The sequence below is a fragment of the Phacochoerus africanus genome, chromosome 5, assembly GCF_016906955.1.
Source record: "Phacochoerus africanus isolate WHEZ1 chromosome 5, ROS_Pafr_v1, whole genome shotgun sequence".
Classification (NCBI taxonomy): Eukaryota; Metazoa; Chordata; class Mammalia; order Artiodactyla; family Suidae; genus Phacochoerus; species Phacochoerus africanus.
In genome coordinates, this window is record NC_062548.1 from 59,085,885 (window position 1) to 59,097,975 (window position 12,091).

The following is a 12,091-nucleotide window of genomic DNA, read 5'->3' on the forward strand; positions in this document are numbered from 1 at the left end:
CGCGGCCCCCCGCCGCCGCCGCCTCTACCGGCTCTGCCGCCGCGCCTCCCTCTGCCGCCACCGCCCTGTGCGCCTCTGCCGGCGCGCCTCTGCCACCGCCGCGCCGCCCTCTGCCGCCGCAGCCGCTCCCGCCGCTTCTGCTGCCGCGCCAGCAGGGGCAGGAACTCTGAATGGCAGCCAGGAGGGCTGCTGGCAAAACCTGGACCCAGTTCCCCTCCTGCCTCTCGCCTCCTCCCTCCGCCTCCTCCCTCCCAATGCAGCCCTGGCCACTTGGAGGCGCAGGCTCTGAGGCTGGAGCTGCAGCCACTGTGCCTCCAGCTCTCCGTACTCTGAGCTGGTCTGCCCTGGCTCAGCTTCCCTGCGTGCCCTGTCTTCCTTTTTTTCTGCAACATCACAAAAATAAATAAATAAGAGGGAAAAAAATTAAAAACTGTTTTCCATAAATGTTCTACAGATGAGAATTCAGTTCATATAATTGAACTTCCAAAAAAAAAAAAAAGAACACACATTTTTGTGCAAAAGGCCAAGTGACCAGACCTACCCATCTCACTCTCTCCTACTGTGCACACAAACCAGGCTTAAGTACAGCTGGAGTACCAATCAGTAGGGGGATGAGAGAATCCTGGGGAATTAAAGCCCATAGCTTGGGAAGAAAAAAAAATTGGAGTTCCTGTCGTGGCTCAGCAGAAACAAATCTGACTAGCATCCATGAGGACACAATTTCAATACCTGGCCTCACTCAGTGTGTTCAGGAGCCGGCATTGCCGTGAGCTGTGGTGTAGGTTGCAGATGTGGCTCGGATCCTACGTTGCTGTGCCTGTAGTGTAGGCTTGCAGCTGTAGCTCCAATTTGACCCCTAGCCTGGGAACCTCCACATGCCACGAGTGCGTCCCTAAAAAAGACAAAAAAAATTTGACAGTATATGGACATGATAATCATTAATTATAAATTCTATGTAAGTTCTTCCAAATACTCTACCAAACCCTTGTTAGGAAACCCAAAAAATGTACAAAAATGTTATCACGTAGCTTGACATCTTTTAAAAATATGTGTCATCGAGCATAATCTTAAAGATTTCAATGGTGTCACCAGAAGTGTGATAGTTGCTTTTGTGCAAGAAGGGGATGAGAGATTGGAACCTCCCACAGGAACCTCATCCACCCCATCTGCCTCTTAGGGACTTATGCTTGTGTCCATGGTTCCTCCACCCAGAAGCCTGACACGCACACTTGACCCCTTGACCACACTCTGGTCCTTCAGGTATTTGAACAGTCATGATCTTGGGTGCCTGCTACTTCCCTTCTTGTCGATTGCAACAATGTTCATAATCTCTAATGCTCTCCGAAGGAGACAGGCTTGGACCCTTTGTTGCCATGGCTGCAATGCTTGCACCAGCACAAACATCTCCTGGAGCAAAAGATATAAAGAAACTATAAGGGTCTAAAAATAGCTGTGTACATGCAGTCCCGGCAAGAAGATACAAACAACCTAAAACCCCAGCTGCCACTTCTGAAGAGCTGAGAGCAAAAGCGGGTGTTGGGAGAAAAAGCAGGGTACAGCACCCAATACCACCGTGGTGGACCATCCAAGCCACCCCTCTGACCCCACCCCTGGATCTGTTCTACCCTCCCCCCATATAAGGAACCAGCTTGCCTCCCCCACAGCCAGGGATCCAACAAGCAAAGTAGCCTAGTGTTTGTATTTGCTCCCCTCTGCTGCCGCAGGGGCCCCAGGAAAGCCTTGCCTGAATTTTCCTCTGGCCTCTTAGCCATTTCTATCCTTGGAGGAAGGCCAAGAACTCAGGTCATGGCACAATCACGCAATCTCTGATCCCAGTCCTTCTCAAATGCAGAAGCATCTCGTGTGGTGAGCATGGGGCCACACCCTCTTGACAAGGAGACTGCTTCTCTGAGTGTGGACCAAGACGAGCCAGGGTCACTGTCACGTATGGACCCAAGACCTTTAGCTGTGGTTCACTCAGGGCTTGAGGACAGTGAGCTCTTGGGGTCTGGGAAGGCCAGGGAATGTGCAGGGCCCTCGGCTCCTCCTCAAGGGGGCACTTGCCCAGAAGGCAGATGACCTGCCAGCTAGACTAAAGGTGGAGGGGGCTTGAGGGTGTGTCAGGCCTTTGCTCTCCCCTCTGCCACAAGTTCTCCTCCATGTGTATTTTGGTGAGGGGAGGCTGGGAAGGGGTGTAAGACCTCGCCAGCTACCACCTGCAAATGAGGTTAGTGCTGGCTAGGAAGGTGGCAGCTGGGGTTGACACTGGGCAACCTTTTGTATCCCAATGCAGGCCAGGAGTTTGTTTTTTTGTTTGTTTTTTTTTTTTTTTTTTGGCTGCCCTGTGGCATATAGGGCCAGGGGTCAGCTCTGAGCCCTAGTTGGAGACCTAAGCTGCAGCTGCCACAATGCTGGATCCTGCTGTGTTGGACCAGGGATCAAACTTGCATCCCAGAGCTCCCAAGATGCCTCTGATGCTATTGCACCACAGCAGGAACCTGAGAGTTCTGCTCAGAGGGCCTGGTGGCTGTGAGCGGCACGACTGGGGTGGGACTCCCATGCCAGCGAGGAGGTGGTGGGGAGGCCGGCTCACAAGCTGCTTCTGCCATCTATCTAGCTGCCCCTGGGTGGGACTGGTCCCTCTTGGGGCCCGAGTGTCCCTGCCGGGCCACAAGGTTTCACCTCAGTGCAGAGGCAGACCATGTCTGGAGGGACCCATCAGTTTAGGGCCCTTCCAGCCCAGCAGTGTTGAGAGGAATAACGACCGCTCTGAGCTGCCAGGGCTGGGTCTGACATGTGCCATCTGAGATTGGAGATTGCTTTCCCCATTTGGCAGATGAGGAAACTGAGGCTGAGAGAGGTTGATGGGTTTGTTTGAGGTCATGCAGAGCCAAGACACAAACCCACCCCATCTAATCTCAACTGTGACACTAACAGGCCTCAGCGCCTGCATCCTCATGACAGAGGAAAAGGTCCTGAGGCCCCCAGCCCAACAAAGCCCCTGCCCTGGGAGAGCTGGATGGTCACACCTGCAGAGACGCCCCCCACCGGCTTTGGGGGCAGACTCCTTGCCTGCTGGAGTCTCCCTTAGAGGAGGCTGGGCAGGGGTGGGAAGCTCCTACCCATCCAGGGAGGCAGGAGCACTCAGCTAAAATTAGATTCTGGGATCCTTCAAGCTCCTGCATCCCTCCTCTCTTCCATCCATCCATCAGTGGCAGCGGGCAGTGGGGAAGGCTGTTGTCAGAAGGCCAGTGCTGAAAGGAGCCTGGATGTCTGTCAGCTCTTGCCCTCCCTAGGGCTCACTGGCTCTGAGCTTCTTACACCCTCGCCTGGCCTTTGGCCAAAGGCCCCTGCCCTTGACTCGACCTTGTGAGCATCTATTGATAGCAGTGATTCCAAAGGGAGCGTTCCCCTACCCCCAGTACCACCCTCTACCCCTGGGGTTCTACCCAGATCCTTCCTCTCTTCCTTCCCTCCTCCCCCTTCCGGGTCTCTGCCTCCCCTCTGCCTCCTGCTGACCCTCTGACTTCTGCCTCTCCTTTAGGGACAGTCCTGGCTCTTCATGGGCCTACAGGCTCCGTGGACTATTGTGATTACAAGGGGATGGGAACGCACTGGGAACCAAAGAAGAGCCTCCCTCCTTGGCAAGTCCAGTCTATTTCTGGCCCCTGCTGTGCCCTCTGGGTCCCTGGATCCCTGGCACACAGTGGGGGATTTCTGGGCCCCCACCCAGGGTGCCAAGGTCCTGACCTCTGATTTCCATGGGGAGCAAGTGCCCTTTATGGACTGTGGTGGGGGGGCATGCCTCTCTGATCTCAGAGCAGCCAGGGCTCTCATGGAATGACACTACCTCCATCTGGATGGGTACCCGGGAGCCTGGGTGTCCCACCCCAGCCCAGCTGCAGCTGTGAGGGAGGGAACATGAGAGGCTGCCTGAGCTTGCTGCTTGGAGCCCCTGGACACTGGGGTAGGCAAGGCTTAAACCCAGGCCTCCCATCCATCGGTGCAGGCCCCGCTAGGCCCCAGGGTAGCCTTTGTCAGGTGCCCCTCGGACCCAGCTGTCCCAGCTGTAAATCCAGGCAGGCTGTGGCCTCCCCACCACCTGCCAAAGTTATGGTGGGCACAGGGCTGGTAGTTGTTCGATGCATTTCCTCAGCTATTTCAGAAGCACTGGCCAGGGTCCAGAGGCTTGGGTCATGGTCCCGGCAAGGCTGCTCAGGTGCTGTGTGATGTTGGGCAAATCCCTTCACCTCTCTGGGCTCCAGATTCCTCTTGGTCAGGTGGAGTCTGACCACTGCATGGTTTAAACAATGTCCCAGCTGCTTCCCCAGGTCTGGGCAGGGGCAGGGGGTGGCAGGGACTGAGCCAATGGTCTCCTGTGCCCACCTCACCCCTGTCTTTTTCTGCTCATCTGTTGTTCAGAAAGCAGCTCCCCAACCCTGTACACCAGGCTTCATCCTCTGCTGGCACTTACAGCCTCCCACCTGAGGCTCAGGGCATGCCCCTCTCCCTGGCCTGGCCATGACACCTGTGGCCCAGAGAAATCTATGTGGTGCCATGAACTTCAGAGGAGCCATCTTCTTCTTCTTCTTCTTCTTCTTCTTCTTCCTCTTCCTCTTCCTCTTCCTCCTCCTCCTCCTCCTCCTCCTCTTCCTCCTCCTCTTCTTCCTCTTCCTCTTCTTCTTCCTCTTCTTCTTCTTCCTCTTCTTCTTCTTCCTCCTCTTCTTCTTCTTCTTTTTTTAGGGCCGCACCTGCAGCATATGGAGGTTCCCAGCCTAGGGGACAAATTGGAGCTTCAGCTGTCAACCTATACCACAGCTACAGCAATGCCAGATCCCAGGTGTGTCTGTGGCCTACACCACAGCTCTTAGCAACACTGGATCCTTAACCTAATGAGTGAGGGCAGGGATTGAGCCCGCATCATCATGGATATTAGTCAGGTTTGTTTCAGCTGAACCACAGCAGGAACTCCAGAAGGGCCATCTTGAAAGATATTCACCCAAGGCAGGCTGGGGGCTTGTAGGAGAGGGGAGTGGGCAAGTGCCTGGGGATGGCAGCAGCGAGCCTGTGCTGGACGCTGTGTCTAAAGTAAGGCTGTGTTGGGAGTTCCTATTGTGGGAACTTCCATATGCCACAGGTAGGGCACTGTGGCTGCAGAGAGAAAGTGAGCAGTGGCTGGGGTGTGAAACAGCTGCAAAGGGACCTACAGGGGATTGGACCCCAGCAGCCTCTGACTCTGCACCCAGGAGGGGGCAGGGGTGGGAGGGCTTGGAGACATGCCTTCCGTGTTCCTCTCTGCTGAGGTCAGGGCATGGAGCAAGCCAGCCAGAATTCTTGAGCCACAATGCCCTACCTGTGGCTGAGTGCTGAAAGCAGCTGTCCCCACTGGAGGGGCAGGAGCCTTGGCCCCTGCAAGCAGGCCAAGCACCTGGAAGCCCAGAAATGTGTGGATGTGAGCAGCTCTGTGGCCCTGGCCTCTGGCTGGCCAGCCTGGAGCCAGGCCTGTCCTTCCCCACCTTCCAAATCTACCACCCTGGAGGCCAATGGCTCCTTGTGGGGCTGGAACCAGAGGGACCCCCAAGGCAGAAGGGAGGGAGAAGCCCTTGCAAAACTCAGCAGCTTGACCTCATCTGCCTCTTAATTAAAGCAACAGTGCAGGGCATGTGCAGATTCACGGGGGCTGGGGGAAGAGGCAGGTGGGCTTCCCACCCACACCTGCGCAGCCTGAGAGCCATCCCAGGGGGTAGGAGGGAGGGAGCTGTGGTTTCCTGGGCTCAGATGGGAGATGTAAGTCCTTGACTCCACCTTCCTTTACCAGCCCTGTGGCCTTGGACAGGCTGCTTCCCTCCTCTCTCAGGAAGTTGTGAGGTAGGTAAACTTCCTTGTAAACTGCTAAGTGCTTCCTGAGTGGGAGGTGGCATGGGGAGCTGGCCTTCCAGCCAATGATGGATGACCTTGGTTGGACAAGCAGAGTGGTCCTGGGCGGGAGGCGGGCATTGGGGCTGCAGGCTGGGCCCTTCTCTTTTGCATCCCCTTCCAAGCCCAGCACCCAGGCTGGGGTGAGTGTGAGTCCACAAAAGATCCCTGCCTTGCCAGGACCCAGGTTTGGAGCCTGTGGAGGCTCTTGTCAGTTTGCATTTTGCAAATTGGAAGGGGTTATCCTCATGAGAAGGGTTATTGTGAAGACAGACGGGTCTGATGACTTTGGGAAGCAAATCAACAAGGAAGGAAAGAGCGTATAGCAGGCCTGCAGGAGAAGTGTGAGCACCCCAGAGCCGCCTGCTCAGTGGTGAGGCCCTGAGTGGCTTGTGGGATCTGCAGTGGCCAACCGGCCAGCGCTCTCACTGCTTGGCCCTGAGACAGAGGCCCAGAGAGGCACGGCCACTTGAATTCCTCACAAGGGCCCTACTTCAGCACCACCTCCCCTGCAGTGAGGGCCCTTGGTCAAGGTCACAGCGATGATCAATAACATTCCTGGCCAGCAGTCAAGGTCTCTGAGCCCTGGGAGGCTGCCCAACAGTGGGGGGTTTCTGCCTTGCGGACCCTCCCAGATAGCATGCTTGTTTGAAGCCCTGGTTATACAGCAGCCCAGCTGGCAGCTCTGTGAGGGGCAGGCGATGGAGGGAGGGAGCACGGCATCCTTCGCAGGGGTGCTCTCCAGGGGGGCCCCACTCTGGTCTGACTTCATCCTCTCCTCTCCATGAAGGTGTCCCATCCACAGAATGTCACATGGCCATCCAGCATCTGCTTACAATCCTGCCGGGGACAGGGAACTCACTGCTCATGGAGCAGCTGAGCCCAGTATTTCTAGGCGGATCCGGAGAAGATGCAATTGGATCTTCAGTGCCAGGCAAGTGCTGGGCCATGGAGGGGCCAAGGTCGTGTTGCCCTCCTTGCCCCCCATTGTGGACAGTCCTTCTCATTAGAAAGGGAATGCTTGTGACTCAAGGCCAGAGACTCCCAGGTTTTGGAAGTGTCCTCAGGCTACCCTCTGGAGCTGTGCAGAGCAAGTCTTGTCCTGTGTCTTTGAAAGTATCTGAAGAGGGAGTTCCCTGGTGGCCTAGCAGTTAAGGATTCAGCATTGTCACTGATGTGTCATGGGTTCGATTCCCTGGCCTGGGAATTTCTGCATGTCATGTGGGTGGCAAAAAGTATCAAGAAAATCATCACGTTGTCCTTCAGCCTCCTCTTCCCAGTTCCCTCATCTCTCCCAGATCTCCCACCATCCTGCTTGCTGAGAGCAGCTCAGCAGGTTAGGGCTGAAGAATGGGTGCTATGAAACTTAAGAAAAAGTTGGCACTGGAGCTCCCGTCACTGCTCAGAGGTTAATGAATCCAGCTAGGAACCACGAGTTTGCAGGTTCAATTCCTGGCCTTGCTCAGTGGGTTAAGGTTGTGGAGTTACCATGAGCTGTGGTGTAGGTCGTAGATGCCACTCAGATCCCATGTTGCTGTCTCTCTGGTGTCGGCCAGCAGCTATAGCTCTGATTAGACCCCTAGCCTAGGAATCTCCATGTGCTGCAGGTGCGGCCCTAGAAAAGACAAAAAAAAAAAAAAAAAGAAAAACGTTAACATAAAACCAGGCACAGAGAGACATTTATCTTAATTAAAGGTGGGAACCTGGGGACTCAAGGTCTCAGGGACCAAGAGCTCTGCCTCCAGAAACCACACTGCTTTTATTGTGCTCTTTAGGATAACATCAAGTGAGGAGGGGGTTGTAGGTGCAGGATATAGTTATAGTTCTTTTATTATTTTAAAAGTCACATAGCTGGTAGACGGTTAAGCTTTTATTCTGACCTTTAGGCATTTAACAATCATTAGCATTTGAGGAAGCTTGGCATTAGCTGTCTAGGCTGAGCGTCTAGAGAATCATCATTGTGCTTCCACAGTGTGCCTTTCTGTCACAACCCAGCATGCCTAGGTTTGCACCTCATTCTCCTTGCTGATGCATATTCTGCTAACAACCACTCATAAACCCCTTAGGGCCATGAGGTTTTTCTTTTTTCTTTTTCTTTTTTTTTTTTTTTTTTTTGTCTTTTTGCCATTTCTAGAGCTGCTCCCGTGGCATATGGAGGTTCCCAGGCTAGGGGTCGAATCAGAGCTGTAGCTGCCAGCCTACACCACAGCCACAGCAACATGGGATCAGAGCCGAGTCTACAACCTACGCCACAGCTCATGGCAATGCCAGATCCTTAACCCACTGAGCAAGGCCAGGGATTGAACCCGCAACCTCATCGTTCCTAGTCAGTTGTTAACCACTGAGCCCCGATGGGAACTCCCCTCTTTCTCTTATTTTAATAGGACATATCATGCTGTGCAAACAGCATGCCTATCTGCACAGGTCAGGCATGCCTAGACCAAGGCATTATGTCCTCATTCAGCTGACCACATGAATAACTTATGCCTTTAGGTCTTTGTTCTTAAGCTTAAGTCATTTACCAGCACTGCAACTGTTTTTCAAGCAGGAATATGGGGTAAAGTAAAGCAGGACACGATGGAGTTTTTGGCATGGAAAATAGAAGCAAAGAGGCTAAGAAAAGATTGTAGAAACATGTCTCCTGACCCCTGGTAGAGTCCTCGGGGAAGAGTGAATCACTCTTTGTCACAGTTGGCTGTACCTGCCCCTGGATGGGGCCTCTGAATCTGGCTGAATCAAGGTATAGCCATGTTACTTGCTTTGGCCAATGATACGTAGACAGAAACATATATTCCTTTCAGCAGAAGCTTTAAGGGCCAGACTATGGTGTGCCTTGTATCTTTTCCCACTGCTACAGAGATGGAGAATGATCTAGACAAAGGCTATTTGGTCAGATTGAGTCCCAGGGCAAAGACGATATGGGTCAGAGCCACAGCCCACCCACAGTGGATGTGTGGAGCATGAGAAAGAAGCTCTGGAGATTTGGGGATCTTCTGTGACTGCAATCAAAGGCTGCCTATCCTGACTGATAGCCACTCATTTGCTAATGTCTTCTAGAAACTGGGATCTCCAGGCTCAAGGGGGCATGAGCAGTGTGGAGCAGGATGGGATGCCCTCCCTGAGGAGGGATGATGGAAACATCTGTTAATTTCTCCTCACCTACAGCAGCCACAGGTGTGCTCATAATGGCCTTGGATGAAACCCATTCCTGGTGAACATGAACAGCTAGGGAACCAGGACTTTCTCATTCCCTGTGTAGGCAAAGGAGCACCTACACCTGCAGGGCTCCCTTGCCCTTCACTTGGCATTTGGTTTCACTCTACTAACTCTCCGCCATCTCCCTATCCTGCTGGGTTAATTTTTGGAACATTCTATTATGAAACTTTCAAACATGCCAAAAAGTTGAACGAATTGTACAGTAAATACCTATATACTCACCACCTGGATTCTACAATTGACCTTTGACTATGCTTGCTGTATCACTTCTCTCTCCAGGCATTGTTCTACCCAGCTGTCATTCCATCTTTTGAGGACTTTCAAAGGAGGTTGTAGGCATCAGGAAGCTTTCCCCATGTCCCCCTCACCTCCCACCCTCCCATTTCAGCCTGCATACATGGACTAGAGTTCAATATTGATTTTTTTAAGGTATATACAATGAGATGCACTAGCCACACATTTTCAGAAATACAAACACCTGTGTCACCCAACCTGCTCTCAAGACAGAGAACAACATCATTACCCCGGAAAGCTCCACCACGCACTTCCCCAGACAATGTCCATCTCAATCCTCTAGAGGCAAACACTGTTTTGAAGGGTTGTGCCTATTCTAGACACTCAAATCGATTGACTCTTACAGTGTCAGACTTTAAAAAAAATCACCATCACATTTTTGAGATTCACCCACATTGGTGCATGTATCTCTCACGTGTTTCTTTTTGTCCTTGAATAGCATTTGGTTGTATGAGTAGAACACAGTGTGTTTATCTTTTGTCCTCTTGATGGCTACCTGGGCTGTTTCCAGGTGTCGGCTATTCTACACGAACCTGCTAGGAACCTTTGTGTGACGAGGGTTTCTGTGGACATACATCTTCATTTCTTTTGAGTAAATATGTAATATTAGAATTGCTGGCTCAGAGGGAGATATACATTTAATTTGATTTGATGAGAAACTAAGAAATCTTTTCCCAAGGTGGCAATGTTGGAGTGCACCCACTGTTCCACGTTCTTGGGTTAATTCTGAATCTGGATCCCATGATTCAGTGAGCTCGCCATCCTTTCCAACCAGTGTGATCTTTGAGGTTGGTTAATATGCATACTATGGCCCACCCAACTCACTGCCTAGATTTTTGGGCAGGATGGACCCCCATGGCTGAGTATCAGAGACGCACTCTGGGAATAATTTATTGTTCAGCCATCTATGAAAACTCACCATTGTGCTCTAACCTGTGTATGGCACTTCCAGGAAATCTAGAGAGTTTGTCTAATTGAGACATGCTGTGCTTCTAACCTTCTTCTGATGCTGGTCAGATATCCAAGCGGGAAAGGGGACCACCGCTTCCTTCTAGAAGAGCCTGCAGATGCCGTTTTCAGCTCTTGTAAATAAAGCTGTTGAATAATTTAAGGATCTTGCTAGAGATAAAATCTAAGCTTATCTTGTATTCAGGTTCCAGAGTCCCATCTTTGAAGACAGGTACAAATTTTCCCATCACTTATCTGCTGGCACCTTTCACATCTCCCTGACTTTTCAGAGGTCAGTGGCGGTGAGTGCTTGATCATGTCTGCAGGTTTCTGTAGCTCCCCAGGCCTGGGGGAGGGACAGAGAGGAGAGAGGCTGACCATGGATGCTATCGAACGTCTCATCTCAGGTGGTCGTTATCATCCTCCTATTCAGATAAGGAAACTGAGCTCCACAGAGGTCAAGTAATTGTCTAAGGTCATCAGGCTGATAAGTGGCGGGCCTGAGATTTGAAAGATTGTATGACCCCAGCATTTTCCTACACACTATTTTATTTTTAAATTGAATTAGGAGTTCCCATCGTGGCACAGAGGAAATGAATCCGACTGGGAAGCATGAGGTTGTGGGTTTGATCCCTGGCCTTGTTCAGTGGGTTAAGGATCTGGCATTGCCATCAGCTATGGTGTAGGTCACAGATGTGGCTCAGATCCTGCGTTGTTGTGGTTCTGGTGTAGACCAGCAGCTGTAGCTCTGGTTAGCCCCCTAGCCTGGGAACCTCCATGTGCCGCAGGTGCGGCCCTAAAAAGACAAAAGACAAAAATAAATAAATAAATAAATTGAGTTGTAGTTGAGGTACAATGTTGTGTTAATTTCTGCTGTACAGCAAAGTGATTCAGTTAAAATATCTATAGTCTTTTTTTCCTATTCTTTTCCATTATGATTTCTTCTATTCTTTTCCATTATGGTTTATCACAGGATATTGAGTATACTTCCCTGTGCTTTACAGTAGGACCTTGTTGTTTGTGCATGCTGTATGTAATTTGTATCTGCTAACCCCAAACTCCCACTCCATCCCTCCCACACCCCCAACCCCTTTGACAACTACAAGTCTGTTCTCTATGTTTGAGAGTCTGTTTCTGTTCTGTAGATACGTTCGTTGGGGCCGTATTTGAGATTCCACATATAGGTGATTCATATGGTATTTGTTGTTCTCTTTCTAAATTAATTCACTTAGTATGAGAATCTCTAGGTCCATCCATGTGGCTGCAGATGGCATTATTTCATTCTCTTTTATGGCTGAGTACTAGTCCATTGTGAGTATATAACACATGCTTATCCTTTCATCTCTCGATGGATGTTTAGATTGCTTCCTTGTCTCGGCTACTGTGAATAGTTCCACTATGAACATTGGGGTGCATGTATTTTTTTGAATTAGAGTTTTGTCTGGATACATGCCCAGGAATGGGACTGCCGGATCATAGGGCAACTCTGTTTTTAGTATACGAGTGTTCCCTTTTCTCTGTACCCTCTCTAGCATTTATTTCCTATACATGCTTAAGAGCCCTTTGGTGGCCTTGTGTACCAGTTGTGAACTTTGAACCTGTGTTTCTGGAGAGGAGGTCCTGTCCCAGAGGAGCAGCAAGAAAGCTTTCCCACCACGAGGAGCAGTGCCTGGGTCGGCCCCGACCTGACCAAGGTCAACAGGGGACATGAGGCTTG